Below are 19,197 nucleotides of genomic sequence, written 5' to 3'. Positions count from 1 at the left end.
CGATACACTCTCCCTCGCATTGATGAATTATTAGATCAGTTGAAAAATGTTCTCTATTTTACAAAACTAGATTTGCGTAGAGGATATCACTAGGTTAGAGTTTCAGAACAAGACATTTGGAAGGTTGCATTCAAAACCAAGCAGGGGTTGTTCGAATGGATGGTGATGCCATTTGGACTGTGCAATGCTCCGACCACATTTATGAGGGTAATGAATGATTTGTTTAGGCCTTTTCTTGATAATTTTGTGCTTGTATATTTGGACGATATTTTTGTTTATAGTATGACATGGGATGAACATGTATGTCATGTGAAGAAAGTGCTTGATGTTATGAAAAATGGAAAATTGTATGTAAAGTTGTCAAAGTGTGAATTTGGGAAGACCTCTCTGGTTTATTTAGGTCACATAGTCGGTAATGGGAAATTGAAAATAGATCCCTCTAAAGTAGATGCGATTATGAAGTGGCCTGAGCCCACAAATGTTACAAAGGTCTGAAGCTTTTTGGGTGCGATACAGTATTGGAGAAGGTTCATTGTGAACTTATATGTTATCAGAACCCCCTTACACGCATTGACAAGTGTGAAGTCAGCCTTTCAGTGGGGAGGAAAGCAACAGAAATCCTTCGACACACTGAAAGAGAAGATCAACACAACACCAGTGCTAGCCTTACTAGACCTTCAACAGCCTTTTGAGATTGAAATGGATGCTAGTGGGTATGCCATGGGTGTTGTATTGATGCAGTAAAGGAAGCCTCTATACTACCATTCGAAGACTTTTTCCGAGGCTATTGTGAATTATCCCACGTGAGATAGGGAGTTGTACGCATTGGTTCAAAGTGTAAAAAAGTGGAAACACTACCTGATCGACAAGGAGACCATCATCCATATGGATCATCAACCCTTGCAGTACCTTTATCCATAGACCAAGCTTCAACAAGATCGTCATTTCAGATGGATGGGATTCCCTCCAGCAGTTTCATCTGGTAATAAAATACAAGAAGGGCGCCAAAAACAAAGTAGCAGATATGCTTTCTCTTCCTCCTATTTCTGCATCTGTCGTTTTGCAAAATGATTCTTTATCACTAGAAATTTATGTTGAACAATATTCTAACGATAATGATTTTAAAGAGATTTATGCAAAACTAACTCGTGGATCGCAGGTGGACAATTATTATTTGTGGGAAAAACTATTGTACCACCTTGGAAAGTTGTGCATACCCATTGATGAAAGGGTACAATGTGTAATCCAAGAGGCTCATAACTCTCTTGTGTCTAATCATTTTGGGGTTGAAAAAACTTTATGTCATTTACAAAGGTTTTGTTTTTGGCCTCATATGAAAAACATTGTGACGCGCTTTGTAAAGGGTTGTGTGATGTGTTCTATTTCAAATCCCTCTAATATAAAACTTGGGCCCTACACATCACTCCCTGTATCGAGTTGACCATGGGAAAGTGTGTCCATGGACTTTGTAGGTGGTTTTCCTATGTCTAGGAAAGGTCACGACTATTTGTATGTCATCATGGATCATTTTAACAAAATGTGTATGTTAATGTCTCGTAAAAAGTAGGTCACTTCTAAGTAGACTACTTATCTTTTCTTTCAGCATGTCTGGGTACATTTTAGGTTGCCCACATCTATTGTGCCAAATCGAGACTCTGCTTTAATGGAGACTTCTGGACCAGCTTGTGGAGAATGATGGACACTAAGCTGAAAATAAGTACGGAATTTCATCCACAGACCGATGGGTAGATAGAGGTCGTCAACCACATCATGGTACACTTGTTACGAGGCTATTGTGGAAAACATCCCAAGTTGTGGGATGAAGCTTCCTTATGTGCAACATGCATACAATTGAGCAACACATTCATCCACACAGAGCTTGCCGTTCGAGACATGTTTTGGTTATCTACCAAGGGATCCCTTAAACATGGTCTTTGGGAAAGATGAAGATGGCAATGGACAAGATGATAGGGACAAAGCACGTAAGTTTATTCAGCGCATACAGGTGATTCAATAGGCAGTATAGGGGCATTTGGAGAAGAGTCAGGCTCGGTGCAAAGCTTGACATGATAATAACCGAGTTGACCATTAGTTTCAAGTTGGGGACAAGGTATGGCTCCACATCAGTAAGGATAGAATGAAGGGAGAAGGGAAGAAATTGAGACCCATTTGATATGGTCCCTTCACCATATTGGCAAAGATTGGAGACAATGATTTTCATCTTGACTTTCCTGCTTATATCCAAATGTACTCAGTAGTGAATGTTGAAAACCTAAAGCTTTATGAGCCTCCATTGATTATGGATACCGAAGAGGTTGCATAGATTCCTACAATGGACGATTTTGCACCAGAGTATCTAGATAAGTTGCTCGAAGATATCATACTCGACAGGAAAACCAAAACTTCATGATAGGGAGATGTGGAGTACTTTCATGTTGGCTTCAAAGGAATGCATACGAGTAAATGTTAGTGGATGGAGAAAGAAAAAGTGAGGGAGAAATTTCCTCACTCGCCAATTGACTGAAAGGGATTTTGGGTCCAAAATATATTTAATGGGGAGGATTGATCTAGGTGGATCTCGACATAAGTACCAATGGCATGGTAAGAAGGCTAAAAAATCAAAGTGACAGAATCTGGGTAAACTTAGTATCGGATTGAAGTGCTTGTCATCCTTATTCCAATGGGGTGAATGATCAAGTAAAAGATCAAGTTTGACATGGACAGGTGGCAGGAGGAAGTGACATGGCAAACCTCTCAGTGAATGGGGAAGCGCCAAGTGGTAGGCCGCCATTGGTCCCACATATCGCAGATCGCAGAAGGAAGAGGTCGTGGCTTAAGAAAATCAGCCCCAGAACTATCGAGTTGCGATTTGCGATATTGCAATTGTAGATTGGAGGCGACCAAATTTAAAGAATCAGCCCTAGAGAAAGCCAGGTTGCGATGCAATACATCTCAATCACAAATTAGAAGGAGGGAAGAGTTGAGGATTCGTACAACACTATCTGTACCACCCTGTACATAGCATTGCATAGACAACATGTATACACATTATATATACATAACATTGCATGCACACAACATCACAGATGCAACATATACAACATATACAACATATAAAACATATGTACAATAATGACACCACACATTGAAAACCACATTGTCTCTACCAATCAATCTTGCTTCAGTGTCTTATCCATGCTTGTCCCAACATGCCGCAGACCACACTGCTTTCATTTTGCTGATGTATCCCTCAGCCTAGCCTGTCCATAACATAAACATACTATAATAACATAATATCAATTCATATCCACATGATACTAACCTCATAGATTTTTCAGGACTACTCTTCCCACTTTATTCCTCATGAACTAGGAACCTATTCATTTCATTTGCCTATGTAAGCAATCATTCATTCACAATAATGATTCCTAAAAACCCTATCAGAAAAAAACATACATATATACATACATATATATACATATAAATATTAGCATTAAACAATCATGATCTTGTCAGACAATGACATACATATTGACATATAGACATTAGCATAAAAGAAATCATGACCCATGATGACCCTATCATACATGACATACATACATGTACACACATATATACATCATCATAGTCATGATCACAACATAATTACTAGATACCATAAGGTCAAGGTTAAGATAACTCCCTTTATGCATGCAACACATGTGCAACATCGAGAACAACAGTTCCCAACATAGCCAAGGCATATGATGCCTCAAATCCATTCACCTTACCTTTCTTGATTACCTTTCCCATAACTATCGTAACATCATCCATTTACACTAATGGACCCAACCATTACAACTTTTTTTCATACTCTTGCCTTCAACTGCCCTTATACATGCACCAAGCTTCATCTAGGTCTTATCGCCCTTATACATGCACCAAGCTTCATCTAGGTCTTACCTTACTTGTCGGGTACCACAAAACTCTCCCCGAGCTTGATCTGAAAATGGGGCACTTAGGCTTCTTGTCTAACTTATAGGAACCTCTCCCACTTCCAAAGCTTAAATATTCCCAAGTCTTTATGATTAACCAATGTGGAATTAAATATGTGCTTGAAAATAAGGTGTATGCTGGTTTGTTTTAAATTGTTTATGTGCTTTATGTTGAAGTTCTTAAGCTGAGATATAAATACATATAACAGTTAATAATGCAGCGGTAAAACAAACACATAAGACAACAATTTAATTAGGAGTTCACCCTAAAATCTTGGGCTACGTCTCTGTGAGCTCTAGTCAACTCAACGAGGCTCTCTGGGATTATGTCAAAGTCCTTTTTACAAGCTCTTGGCTCAACTCCATTGTTTTACATAGGAATAATGGGTTTAGACACCATTTTATCCCTAGCTCTTGAAGCTCTCGGCTTTCTGGCTCTCAGCTCTGGCTCTACCTCTCAAATCTGGTTCTAGCTCTTGGCTCTGGATTTTGGCTCTGGCTCTTGGCTCTAGCTCTGGCTCTTCGGCTTTGGCTCTGGCTCTGGCTCTAGCTCTTCAGCTCTGGCTTCTCTGAGTTCTCAGCAGTTTGTTTGACCTCCAAGTGACTATCTTAGTTTCTCTGCGCTTCAGCTTTCACTGGTCACTTCCCCTCTACTTCGGCTTGCAACTCTCTACTCTCAATTGAGCTCTATGCCTCCTTTGAGGTACTTTTCTGGCTTTTTGGCTACCCCAACCATTTCTCTGTGTTTCATTATCCCTTTGTGGCTCTGCGGCTTCTTTGCTCCCTGTCAGTTAGACTAGCCATTTGGCTCTGCGACTCTGTTGCCTCAAAATGCATCATTGCCTGTAAAAATGCTTGTTGCGCATGGCATGATAATCAGGAGTGGTTACAGAAGGAATCGGGGCCGTTTCATAGGCAAAAACCCGAAAACTGAGAAAAATCCATTACACAGAGTTTGACTGCAAAATACGCATTTGAACACGTATTTCAGACGTGAAATTCCATTCAATCGCCCCTAAAGTCCCTATCGGGTCCACCATTAGGCGTTATCTCACATCGCATAGGCATATTGGGTAAAATCCCAATTACACGGGAAATCGTTGAAAAACCCATTAACATCCTTTTGTCGGACTTCAAAATTTATCGCATCCACCCTATAATCACATCAGGTCCACCTTGGGTCACTTTCACAGCTCCACTGTCAATCTGGGTGATCTCTGATCCAACGTTCATCATGCGATTTCGGGTGGCTTAATGGTAGGGAGGTTACACTCCCGAAAAGGCGGTTTTCCTATCTCCTCTACCAAGCCACATGTCATTCATTGTATGGGATCGGGTGGAGCCAGCCCAATACCATTTACCGCTCGAGGCCTACTCGAAATCTCGCTTAAGGAACTCAAAATTTTATGAATCATGCCTTTATTTCCCCTTTCGGTCCGACTTTTATCGCTTTCCTTTATATTTCAGTTTTTACACTGAAACGCGCTTTTACATAGGAAAGTCCCTTTATGTCAGACTTCAAATGTTATCAAACTGCGCCTATAGAATCCATTGGGTCCGGTGTTATCACCCCTTGTACATCATTGCGATGTGATAAATCACAATCGCAAGTCGCATTGGCCCGGGGGTCCGGCCTTTGCCTCATGGCATCGTCGATACCGATTTGCCGATCCAATCATCGGCAATCGGCATATCGCATAATCGTAATCGCCGAGTCTGGGGTCCCGATATCACATACATACCTGCCTCCAACCCGATACATCGGATCAGCCGATCGGGGTTTCTTCCACTTTCCGCTTAAGTCCGCTCTTTGACCCTTCTCCAATGCGATTTCCCTCTATAAGGGTTTTTTTCCATTTTTAGGGGATTTTTCCTCTTTTTCCAAAGAACAAAGGCATCTTCTTTCTGCAATAACTTATTAATCCTAAGTCCATTTTTGCCTGGAATTCAAGTTGCAGTAGATTCATAATGAAAATATCTCTGCAATGGGGCTATGCCCAGGAACTTCCTTGGACTTTCATTTTCCTCTGGGAGGAACACTTAGACTTAGGAGTCTATCCAAAATCCATTTTGGATCACGCCTTCCCACTAAAAGAACTTTTGGTCTCCAAAAGACTAATATACTGATTTTAACAGTAAATGGGAGTAACACCACCCTCTTCTTTCAGCCTCCACACACTTGCCTTGCATAGTGCCTCTGAAACAAAGTCTCTAACCACTTCCCTTCCTGGATGGGCTAGTCTTCCTGGGAAGAATTGTCTTCCTCCTTGCATTCCTGCAGATTTTCTATTGAAATGGTCATAGAAGGTAGTTTGAACTCCTCTACCTTGATCATTGATCCAAGGTGGTTCAAACAAATGTGAAGTACATCTGCTCCACAAAACTTTCATTTGTACCTGTTTGAAAAGCTGTCAACAACCATTGTTAACAACAACAGAGATACAGACAACAACTAGATGGCCTAAACTCCTGCTTCAACAGAAGAAACAGATTTCACATCTTGTGAACACCTCCATGTCTTACATTTGCACACAAATGATGGACTAGATAACAAGCCCACAAAACATGGCTTTAAAACAAATGACTCTTCAAGTCAAGCATGTAGAAAAAGACCATTAGGACTCTTTTTCAAAAGATGAACACTCCATCATCACATGCATGTCAAAGCAACCAACCCTTCAAGTTAATTACACATACATGTTCAAATACAAGGACAACATCAACATCCCTATGTTCATGCACAATATTCTCACGCATGCATTCATCCTTCAACTTTCGCTTAAGCACACTGTAATTTCGAAGCTGAAATGAAATATAATGTTGCAGCAACAAAATGAGTCTCTTGCTCAACTTCTCCATTCACCTACTTGGTAAAATCCCACAAATTTCATCCTCATTAACAAAGAAATGCAAATAGATGCATCAATAGACATGCAATCTTAACCGGATAAGAACTCTAACCGTTTCTTACCAATCCCTTTCAAAGGTACCACCTTTGTTTGCACATCAGCATCAACATGTGAATCATCCTGAAACACATCAATCATGGAATCTTCCTTTCCATTTCTTCCATCTTCTCTTTCCAATTTCTTCAGCTTTTGTGGAAGCATTGTCGGATTCAGAGTCCAACATTTTGCAGTAAGGTGTCATTGCTTATGGCAGTAAGTGCACTACATGTGCATCCTCTTGACAACATGATTTGCCTTGTCCAATGGACCTTTGGCTTCTTGCTTCTTTTCCTTCTTCTGCTTCCTGTATGTTTCCATTCTCTTCCAACATATAGAAACATTATGGTTATCCAAACCACAAAAGGAACAAGCAACTCTTTCCCCATATCTATGTGGAAATTTATCATGCTTAGCAAAATCAAAAGGAATATGTTTAGAAGATTTATACCTTTCTCTTTCAACCTTATTGCCTTCTTGAGGAGGTGAAGCAAATGAAGAAGTGGCTCCCTTTGGAACACCATCAATCTCTTCAAGGTTGTTAGAGTCTCCCCAACTCTCTGGTTCAAGTGTGCGCTTCTGAACACCTGCATCCTACAAATGATGTTTCAAGCTATTGCATTCCTCCTAAATACAATCTTCACATTCTGCAATGCAACTCCTTCTTGGAACTCTCTCCATAAGCTTGTCCATAGCCAAGACCCAAATAATTAGGCCTTTCCTCAATCATTATTGGCTCAACAATACCTTGTGCATGTCTACCCAAGCCTTTTCCTTCATAGCCCATCTTGGACATTAGCTTGTAACCTATGCCTTTGGTATGTTTTTCAAAAGAACCAATATAAGCATTCTTAGAGGAATTTGAAGACAAATTGGAATGATTTACCTCTTCTTCAAGATGATACTTGACCAAGGCTTCTTGTGCAACAAAGATTTGTGCCTCCAACTCATGCATCCTTTCCAGGTTCATATTTACAATATGAATTTGCCTCTCCATTTCCTGCAATTTTTCAGAAAGCATCTACTTCTCTTCCTCCATGGAATTCAATTGCTCTCTAAGTATGCTGCTCTTCCTTCCATCCTCATACATTTCTCTCACCATATCCATCATGGTGGCCAAATATTCCTTCATGTCTTCATCAAAGACTCTTGTGAAGAAAGAAGAATTTGAGGACTCACTTGTAGAAGTTGTCATTATACCAATGAACAAAAGAACTTCAAACAAGATTAACAAAGAGCTTATTCAACAACCTTTTGCAACAAACCTCTTGTGCTTCAAGGATTGCCTTGAGGTCCTTTGGGATAAGAAGAATGCCTTCAGCCCTTCTTCCTTCTTGTCCTTCTTGGACTGAGCTATCAATAGCTTTCCCTTCACCTCTGCAAACTCACACAATAGTCAGTCTGCAACAAGCATACAATCAATCCTTAATTTCCCAAACACCTTTCAAACAAGCAATCTTTTCCCTGTTAATCAAGCATTCTGATGTAACCTTCTTTGAAGGTGGGGTTAATCAATCTCAAGCTCTGATACCACCTGATTTGAAAATGGGGCACTTAGGCTTCTTGTCTAAATTACAAGAACCTCTTCCACTTCCAAAGCTTAAATATTCCCAAGTCTTTATGATTAACCAATGCGGAATTAAATATGTGCTTGAAAGTAAGGTGTATGTTGTTCTGTTTTAAACTGTTTATGTGTTTTATGTTGAAGTGCTTAAGATGATATATAAATACATATAAGAGTTAATAATGCAACAGTAAAACAAACACATAAGTCAACAATTTAATTAGGAGTTCACCCTAAACTCTTGGGCTACGTCTCCGTGAGCTCTAGTCAACTCAACTAGGCTCTTTGGGAATATGGCAAAGTCCTTTTTACAAGCTCTTGGCTCAATTCCACTGTTTTACATAGAAACAATGGGTTTAGACACCATTTTATCCCTGGCTCTTGAAGCTCTCGGCTTTTTGGCTCTCCGCTCTCGCTCTCGCTCTAGCTCTTGGCTCTGGCTCTGGCTCTTTGGCTTTGGCTCTGGCTTCTCTAAGCTCTTAGCAATTCGCTTGACCTCCAAGCAACTGTCTCAACTGCTTTGCACTTCAGCTTTTGCTGGTCTTTGCCCCGCTGCTTCGGCTTACAACTCTCTGCTCTCAATTGAGCTCTATGCCTCCTTTGAGGTACTTTTCTGGCTTTTCAGCTACCCCAGCCGTTTCTCTGAATTTCATTATCCCTCTGCGACTCTGCGGCTTCTCTTCTTCCTATTAGTTAGACTGGCCATCTAGCTCTGCAGCTCTATGGCTTCAAAATGAATCATTTCTTGTAAAAATGCCTGCTGCATGTGGCATGATGATCAAAAGGGGTTACAAAAGGAATCGGGGCTGTTTCATAGGCAAAAACTCGAAAACTGAGAAAAATCCATTACATAGAGTTTGACTACAAAATACACTATTGGACACGTATTTCAGACGTGAAATCCCATTCAATCACCCCTAAAGACCCTATTGGGTCTACCATTAGGCGTTATATCGCATCGCATAAGCACATTGGGTAAAATCCCAATTACATGGGAAATCATTGAAAAACCCGTTAAAATCCTTTTTATCGAACTTCAAAATTTATCGCATCCGCCCTATAATCACATCGAGTCTATCTTGGGTCGCTTTCACAGGTCCACCGTCGATCTGGGTGATCTCCAATCCAACAGTCATCATGTGATTTCAGGCAGCTTAATGGTAGGTAGGTTACCCACTCAAAAAGGAAGTTTTCCTCTCTCCTTCGCCAAGCCACGCATCGTTCATTGTATGGGACCGGGCGGAGCCAGCCCAATACATTTACCGCTCGCGACGCGATCAAAATCCCGCTTACGGAACTAAATTTTTTATGAATCACACCTTTAATTCCCCTTCGGGTCCAGCTTTTATCGCTTTCCTTTGTATTTCAATTTTTACACCGAAACGTACTTTTACACAGGAAAGTCCCTTTATGGCGGACTTCAAATGTTATCAAACCGCACCTATAGAATCCATCAGGTTCGACGTTATCCCTCCTTGTACATTGCTACGATGTGACGTTGCGATGCGATAAATTGCAATTGTAACTCGCATTGGCCCGGGGGTCCGACCTTTGCCTCGTGGCATCGTCGATACCAATTTGTTGATCCGATCATCGGCAATTGGCATATCACATAATCGCAATCGCCGAGTCCGGGGTCCTGATATCGCATACATACCTGCCTCCGACCCAATACATCGGATCAGCCGATCGGGGTTTCTTCCACTTTCCACTTAAGTCTGCTCTTTGACCCTTCTCCGATGCGATTTCCCTTTATAAGGGTTTTTTGCCATTTTTAGGGGATTTTGCCTCTTTTTCCAAAGAAAAAAGGCATCTTCTTGCTGTGATAACTTCTGCATCCTAAGTCCATTTTTGCCCATTCAAGTTGTAGTAGATTTAGAATGAAAAGATCTCTGCAATGGGGCTATGCCCAGGAACTTCTTTGGACTTTCATATTCCTCTGTGAGGAACACTTAGACTTAGGAGTCTATCCAAAATCCATTTTGGATCAGAGCTCCATTAACTTCCTCCTTCCCCAACCAATTCCCAAGGCTCTCAAAACAATAAAGACAAAACCAACAACAATATGACACCACAAACAAAGTGGCATGTCCATGCACAAGACACAAACAAAAATGTAATCAAACACAACAAATCACCAAAAGACCAAAAGCACAAGATTTTCAACAGATGCCATGACTCAATCCCCATGGTTCCTAATGCTTCCAAGGGAAAGCTCAACTTCAGCCTTCTTCGAGATTTCATGGTAGCATCTTTGCCATGCAATCCCTTGCATCATAATGCCAACAACACATAATTGTTAGTGCATAAATAAATATAATAATACACTGGTTACCTTACCTTGTTGTGCTAAGCATTTTGTCTTGCAACTGAACGCATCCTCGCCATCTCTCAAGGGACTCCAATTTCTTTGATAGATCTAGATATAACTAGACACCAGCTATTATACATGTCAAATACATGTCCATGAATATAGCACATACCCACATAATGTCATATGAAATCAAGGTTAAGAAGACTTCTGGTATTCAAAGCACTCTTTCGTTTGGAATTAGGGTTTCCAAACACAACCAAAGGAATTCTTACCCAATTCCTTTCTTTTACCTGTTTTACCTTGTTGCAATCGAGGTTCACTATGTATTGTCACTTCATCCAACTGTTATTTATATAAACACATCAATTTTTACCCTATCACACTAATACCAAGCATGGAAATTGTTTACACTTGTCAACCACATGTTCCAAATATCAAGACAATCATATCTATCAATTTGAAATCAACCTTTACCAAGACTAACAATCATGTCATTCATGCATAAGAACCTCGTATGTACGATTAGTCTAGATTAGTATGACATAATAAAAAAACATATTAACTCATACTTGAATTTCATAACCTTAACAATTTGCATAGACTAATCCAAATTAGTATGATACATATAACATCAAGATCAATGTAATAACCCTAATCATCAAGTTAATAGCATATAACATTGACAAGTTATATATCATGCTCATCATCAACATATAACCTAATAATCAAGTTATCTAACATAAAACAACAATAGAAATGCATACAGCCACGGGTTACCATCATTCATGACTATCTAACACGTGCATATAACTACACTAATCAACTAGCATCTATCATGTATGTAACCATAACATCAATAGAATGAAAGGCATACACATAACCATAATCCATATAACAATCCTTAACCTACATACCTGCATTCCCAACATACAACCTGTAGGACGACATGATCTTACCTAAAGGTCCAATGCTGCAACTTCACTTTGATGGTTTGCATCTCCTGCTCTATCTTAGCCAACACGTTAGCATTACGAGATACCAAAATCATCATGATGACCTAATTGCATACAACAACCTCATAATGCATGTTCGACCTACCATACAACATAACCATATCCATAAAAATGCATGCATAATAGCATATAGACACCAAAATGTATAGTAATTTCATATATAACCATACACTCATGATGACACATCCCACAACAACACCATCAACATTCACATGGCGACGTCACTACAACCATGATCAACACCATGCAAATGCCACAATCACATAGACTATAAGCATAAGGAATACATATGCAACTGACATGAATGTATTACCAACACACTACCCATCTAGCCTGAGGGGTGAACCATGCTCTGATACCACTTTGTTACACCCTCCTCCCACATCTACCCAAGTAACCATCCAACTGGGGTAAACATGTGATGAGAGGCTACTATGATGAGATTCAACCACCTATGTGACCTTAAGGAAGTGGAATCGAGGGAAACACAACATACAAACCTTACACATCAACAAAATGTAGAAATTTTGAATAATTTAACACATATTCAATGGAGATTATCCTGATCATGTACTATTGCGGAATACATACACAATACATAAGCTCCTCTACGTTGATCATCAATATAGCAGCATCAATAACAATAAAACATCAAGAGCATGCACACATTAACACAATATGTAACCCGGGGAAAGCTTACATCTGAAAACCCCACACTATCTGTATATTAATGATTGAGAACATGTAACATTAAAAATTACAATGCTTATCACAAGCAATCCAGTACCAGCTCCACCTGTTACACACAATACAACTCATATCTGATCTCCAAATCTATTCCACTGCTTGCCTGCCTCCACTGCTCAATACCTGCTCAAGAATGAATGAGAATGGATTAACCAAACTCGTATTTACCTCCAAAGAATCACTCAAACTGGGAAATACATGAGCAGAGGCTATAATACTGGGCAATTACTGGGCAATACTCATTGGCATACTCAATCCCTTTATTGTGAAAATCCTCATGCACAACTATAGTCACAACTGATAGAAATCTGATCCTCTAACACCTGTCCCTGCTGAACTGAACATGCACTGACATGCAACTGAGATAACTGATGTATTCTATAGTTGCATTATGAGTTAATAATTAGTTTAACAACTCATCATTAGTCTATTTGCAGTTAGACTAATTACAACTAGTTTAACCAAGTCAAACTGAACACAACTCCATCAACTCCACAATCAACTCCACCAAACTCAACTGATTGAGTTCTAACTGAAGTCATGCATGCAACAACTCAACTGACCCACAAAGAAAGCATACTTCCTTCTGAAATCTGCATGTGCCACATTTGTAGCTCAAACTGAAGTGCTCCAAGAGAATAAGATCAATTTTATAGTCCAAATATTATTATGAGACAATAATATTTGACTTTTCTATTTTTGACAGCCAGTCTAAAAATAGTCTTTGGTCACTCCTGCTGTGATCATCCTTGTTGTGGTCCAAAAATAGAACTTGCACCATAATTTTCCTATAGGCCCACTTAGTGAAGGCGACTCTTTTCACTAAGCTCCATCATCTTGTTGCAATCTCAACACTCCCTCTCTACAAGATATGGATTATCAACAACCCCTATCCTGCCTCGGTGGTATTCGAATTTGCTCCTGGTGAGAGCCTTCGTCAGAATATCAGCATCCTGATCCTCCGTTGGGATGTATGAAAGCAACATGATCCTCCACTGCACACAATCTCTGATATGATGGTACCTCATGTCCTTGCTGCCATATACTCGGCCTCTTGAGCTCCCTGCCCAATCTGCATCCTCCTGTCTATACCAAGATCCATATCCCGATGTGCCTCTCAAATAACGCAATACATGCTTTCCCACCTTCCGGAAGAGCTTGGCAGGCTTAACCATAGCTTGTGAAAGATGGTTAACTGCATAGCATATATCAGGTCGTGTATTGACCAAATACATCAGCGATCCCACCAACTATCGATAAACAGTGGCATCCACTTATTCTCCCGTAGTGGCATCCTCCTTCCTCCAACCTCCAGGAAGAGGAGTATCAACAGGCTTGCAGCCATGCATGCTGAACTTCTCCAGTATCTCCCGAGCATACTTGCCCTGAGAAACAAACATTCCATCACTGCATTGCCATATTTCCAATCCTAGGAAATAGTGAAGGAGGCCCAAGTCCTTCATCTCAAACTCCTTAGCAAGATCATCCTTGCATGAAAGTATCAACAGTTCATCACCCGTTAGAATCAAATCATCAACATACAGTACAATGATAAGCAACTTACTCTCCACCACAATCTGGTATAGGTTAGGATCCGCCTCGCTCTTGGAGAATCCAAGTCCTGTGAAATAGCTGTCTATCCGTGTGTACCAAGTACGTGGTGCTTGCTTCAACCCATACAACGCTATCTTGAGCCTGCACACATGCGACTCGCTGTTGAAGACCTCAAAGCCTTCGGGCTACTCAATGTACACCTCCTTCTCAATGACTTTGTTGAGGAACGCAGTCTTCACATCCATATGATGAATGTGCCATCCCATCTGCACTGAGAGAGCAAGAATCGTCTATATGGAAGAATACCTTGCGACAGGTGCAAAGGTCTCCTCATAATCGATCCCCTCTATCTATGAAAAGCCTCGGGAAACAAATCTTGCCTTGTACTTCTCCACACTCCTGTTAGCTGCCTGCTTAACTTTGTAGATCCATCTTGAACCCACCACTGATTTCCCTTCCGGTCTAGGAACAATCTCCCATGCACTGTTTCTGACAATAGAATCATACTCTTCCACCATGGCGTCTACCCATGCGGGATCCTCCACAGCTTCCTCGAAAGAGGATGGCTCAGTCACAACACACTTGCTCATAAGAGCGATGTAGCCAGTGTACCGATCAGGTGACTGTCTCTGCCTGCGTTGGGCTGTAGGTGGTCCTACAACTTTCTCTGCATCTTGAGCCAGTCACTCAGCTTCTGTCAAGCGCTTTTGCCCTTTGATGGTTGGCACTGCATGAGTGGTCTCTTCCACTCCATGAACCTCGTCCTATGGCTGATCCACATCCTGAAGCTCATCCTTAGGAACCAATAGCTCCTCATCTGCATGCAAGTGTAGCTCCCTCTAAAGCAAACACTTCATGGCTTTCTCCTCCTAATATTTTATATCCCGTCGCACAACAGTTTTACCACTGTCTGGCGAATACACACAATAGTTTTGGGGCATATCAGTGTACCCCACAAATATCCCAACCTCTATGGTCGGCTCCAACTTCTTCCTGGCATCCTTTGTCACATGCATGTAAACGTTAGCACCAAAAATCCTCAAATGAGAAAGATCAGGCTTCTTACCAGAATAAGCCTCCTCGAGTGTACTCATGCCAAGTATCCTGTGAGGACAATGGTTCTGCACATAAACTGTTGTATTGCATGCTTCCACCCACAAGTGAAGGGGTAGGCCCTGATCATGCAACATTGCCTGTGCAGCACCCACAATTGTTCTGTTCTTCCGCTCAGCTACCCCGTTCTGCTGTGGGTTATGGGGAGCTATGACCTCTCTTCGAATCCCTTCTGCCTTTCAGAAATCCTTGAAATTGTTCGAGATGTATTCACCACCATTATCGCTCCTAAGAGCCTTCACCTTCTTCCCCGACTCCTTCTTGACCAGTGCTTTGAATTCACAGAACTTTGAATATGTCTCGCTCTTCTTCTGCATGAAGAAGATCCAACACTTACGAGAGAAATCATCAACAAAAATCACATAATACTTGTGTTTTGCTGTCGAAGCAACTGAGAAAGGTCCACACACGTCTATGTGAATTCTCTCAAGGATTGTCGTGGCTCGACTATCCTTCTCGTGAAAGGTGGCTTTCAAAAACTTCCCCAAAATACACCCCTTGCACTGATCTGATTGCGCAAGAGTGCCTTTAGGAAGCCCTGTAGTGATCTGCTGCAGTATCTTCAAGGCTCCATGGTGAAGGTGACCCAATCTCCTATGCCACAACTCGCCATCATCCCGGCTCACCAATCCTTCTGCCTTGCCAGCCATTTCTGCACATCCATCTACATGCAACTGATAAATCCTTACTCGAAACCCTATCTTCCGGGTCTCACCAGTTGTCTTGCTGCGTAGGAAAGCTTTTCCCTTGCTAAAAGCAACATCATACCCCTTGTCTTCTAACATTGCCACATAGATAAGATTCTTCTTCAATCCTGGAACATGCATGACTTCCTTCAATACGAAGGGTTTACTCGACTCCCTCTCAAAGGAAATGGTACTGATACCGGTCGCATTGTATCTACCATCATCGCCCATCTCAATGTGCACTCCAAGATCTTTGTCCTCCTGATCAGAAAACAAATCTCTATCTCCCGTCATGTGAAAAGACGCACCACTATCCAAGAACCACACCGATCCCATCACACTTGAAACCAAGCATGCGATCAATGAAAAATCAAGCTCAAACTGCGAGGCTAGAGCCTCTCCTGCTGCAGATCGAGCAGCCTGCTTGTTATTCTTCTTCTGTGGACAATTAGTGGCATAGTGTCCATGCTGGTGACAGTGAAAACACTTCACCTTGGACATGTCCTGCTTCTTGCCTTTCGCACCAGACTGAGAAGCTTTCTTGCTCTTCCCTTTCTTTACTTTGGCAGCCAAATCACAATTCTATTCATCAGATACCTTTGATGAAGATCTATTCTCACACTTATTGTTTCTGAGTTTATCCTTGAGCGCCAGGTCGCTCTGGCTTTGGAATAACTTTTGCAATCCATTGAAAGACATTTCAACAACACTACTGCAAATTCGATTTCCACCAGCTCAAACTCAACCGCGTCCGATCTAAAATTTGTGAGAACAAAATATTTCTCATACAGAGATTGAATGTATGGGAATTCACCGGATATCTCACCTTCCAAAGGAAGGATGAATCCAGAGGCTACCTGGCCCGATTACAGACTCTACCTAAAGAAATAGAATGTAAACACTTCCTGAATAGTAGATCTGATGATCAACAACTTTGATACCATGTAGAAATTTTGAATAATTTAACACATATTCAATGGAGATTATCCTGATCATGTACTATTGCGGAATACAAGCATGTACTGCGTTATTTGAGAGGCACATCGGGATATGGATCTTGGTACATACAGGAGGATGCAGATTAGGCAGGGAGCTCAAGAGGCCGAGTATATGGCAGCAAGGACATCAGTTACCATCAGATCAGAGATTGCATGCAGTGGAGGATCATGTTGCATAACCTGTGACCTTTCACCTTCCTTTTCTCCTATTTTTCTTTGTTTTCATAAATAAAATTCCAATAAATGCCTCATGCCTTTCCAAAGCCTTTTCCATTTTCCTTTGTCTATTTCCTTAGCCATAATAATCGAAATGAACACCCACGAGGATGTTTTGGCCACTATTCATCTTGGAATACGTGTCCCATGACCGTGGTCTTATATATTTTTACATGGATTTTTTACCAAGGCTGTTACACCACTACATGGTTTCGAAGGGACAGAGGAAAAGGGATTGTGTAGTTGCATAATTTTGAAGGTTAAGGCTGAGGCTTGATGCTTAAGAATGTGCAGTGTGCAAAAGAGGATGACTGGAGGTATGGGTTGTAAGGTTTTAGAGCTCAAGGGTTGAGGCTGAGCACTACGACTGCACATTTCAAAACTATGAAAGGCAGGTATTGCGCATTGCATAGTTCCAAGAATAAAAGTTGAATATTGAGTACTAAGACTACACAACTCACAATTTAGGAAGGTTGAGTGAGGCTAGGTTGCTCAAACAAGAATTGTCCCAGATTGGCTAAGTGTGGGATCAATGGGACCAAAGTGAAAAATGATGAAACTTAAGTAAGATCACACACTTATAGTAATTTATGATGCAACATCGATCACTCAGAACACATGAAAAACATACTTCCCTCAATGCGATGACATTGTGACAACTTACCCCAAGTGCGACACCAAAGATATACTTTGCGACAACAATGACGACACTTGTGCGACATTGCTTGAAAATTTGGGGATGAGTACGATACATGTCTACATGGTAATAATGACTCATTAACACCAAGGTTTCCCCTTGAAACAAACCAAAACCACACATATGTGATGTGCAATGCATGCCATGATAAAAGATGACACTTTGATTTTCTTTCAAACAGGACAAGGATACTTGAAGAAAACACATGTGATAACTCTTAAAACTTGCGATGAAAACATACAAAGTCAAAGTAGGCCCCAAAATGTCGATGTAGGCCAAAATTTTGGAGGGTGTTATAGTAGCAACGATAATTTTTTAAATCTTTATTACTTTAAGTAAAAAATGATGGAGATTATTCAACATTTTCAACAAATCTCTTTTTTTCATGTGTATAGGGAATGTAATGTGATGATAGATGCTCTATCTAAACAAGGTTTGGTTCTAAGTGTAGGTTCAATTCATCTATAGGAATGGAGGTATAAATTTAAAAAATTATCTAGCTTCTTCAAATTATTCAGAAGACACGCCTTGTGTCTCTAGTGGTGATCCTATTTTGTTTACCAATTAAAATATTTTAATGTTTTTTATGAGAATTCCTGGCCAATTTGTATTAGGAGCCTCCTTTTATAACTTTTTGGAATAAAAGTTGTATATGTCAAGAAATATATATTTAGAATTGAAGCATGAAGAAAGCTAAATATTTTATAATTTCAAAAGTTTTTATTATGTTATAAGACTTTTATTGAAATTGTAATGTTGAATTATTGAAATCATTATTTTTATTGAAAAATAGATTCAACAGCCGCACATACTCTAAAATAATCTTATTTTACAATGTTATATATATATATATATATATATATATATATATATATATATATATATATATATATATATATATATATATATATATATATATATATCTATATATATATATATATATATCTATATATATAGATATATATATATATATATATATATATATAGTTAAATTGCAAATTTTAAAAAATAGTTTTTATTCTTTTTATTTGCATAAGTGAAAAACATCAATTTCATATAATGTTTAATTTTTTTTCTAGGAAAGAAAATCAACAGGTTTAAAAAACACATTATATAGGTTGATATTTAGTATTGTCCATATCTATCTTTCACAAGTTGTATCAACATTCACAAATGTATCATTAATCAAAATATTATAGACCCTTCACTTCACACACATGTTCTTCAATATACATAACTGGAAACTAAAACCTTATGTCAACAAAATTAAGATGTTGTGCATATAGTTGCACCCCATCAAGTCTGATATTCACCTTCATCGCAAAGCTGAGTTAATCAAAAGTAACAACTTCACATCCATCACCAGAAAAAACCCC

The 19,197-nt window shown here is 39.9% G+C and overlaps 1 pseudogene; it reads left to right on the top strand.

Moving 5' to 3' along the window:
* Positions 1-1,927: 1,927 nt before the first annotated feature.
* Positions 1,928-19,197, top strand: part of LOC149259289 (EIN3-binding F-box protein 1-like) — a 31,806-nt pseudogene continuing 14,536 nt past the window's right edge.

The sequence above is a fragment of the Pinus tabuliformis genome, chromosome 6 (genome assembly GCF_031772625.1).
Source record: "Pinus tabuliformis cultivar Carrire ecotype Pingquan chromosome 6, CPIR1, whole genome shotgun sequence".
Classification (NCBI taxonomy): Eukaryota; Viridiplantae; Streptophyta; class Pinopsida; order Pinales; family Pinaceae; genus Pinus; species Pinus tabuliformis.
This window is presented reverse-complemented; position numbering and strand designations above follow the sequence as displayed.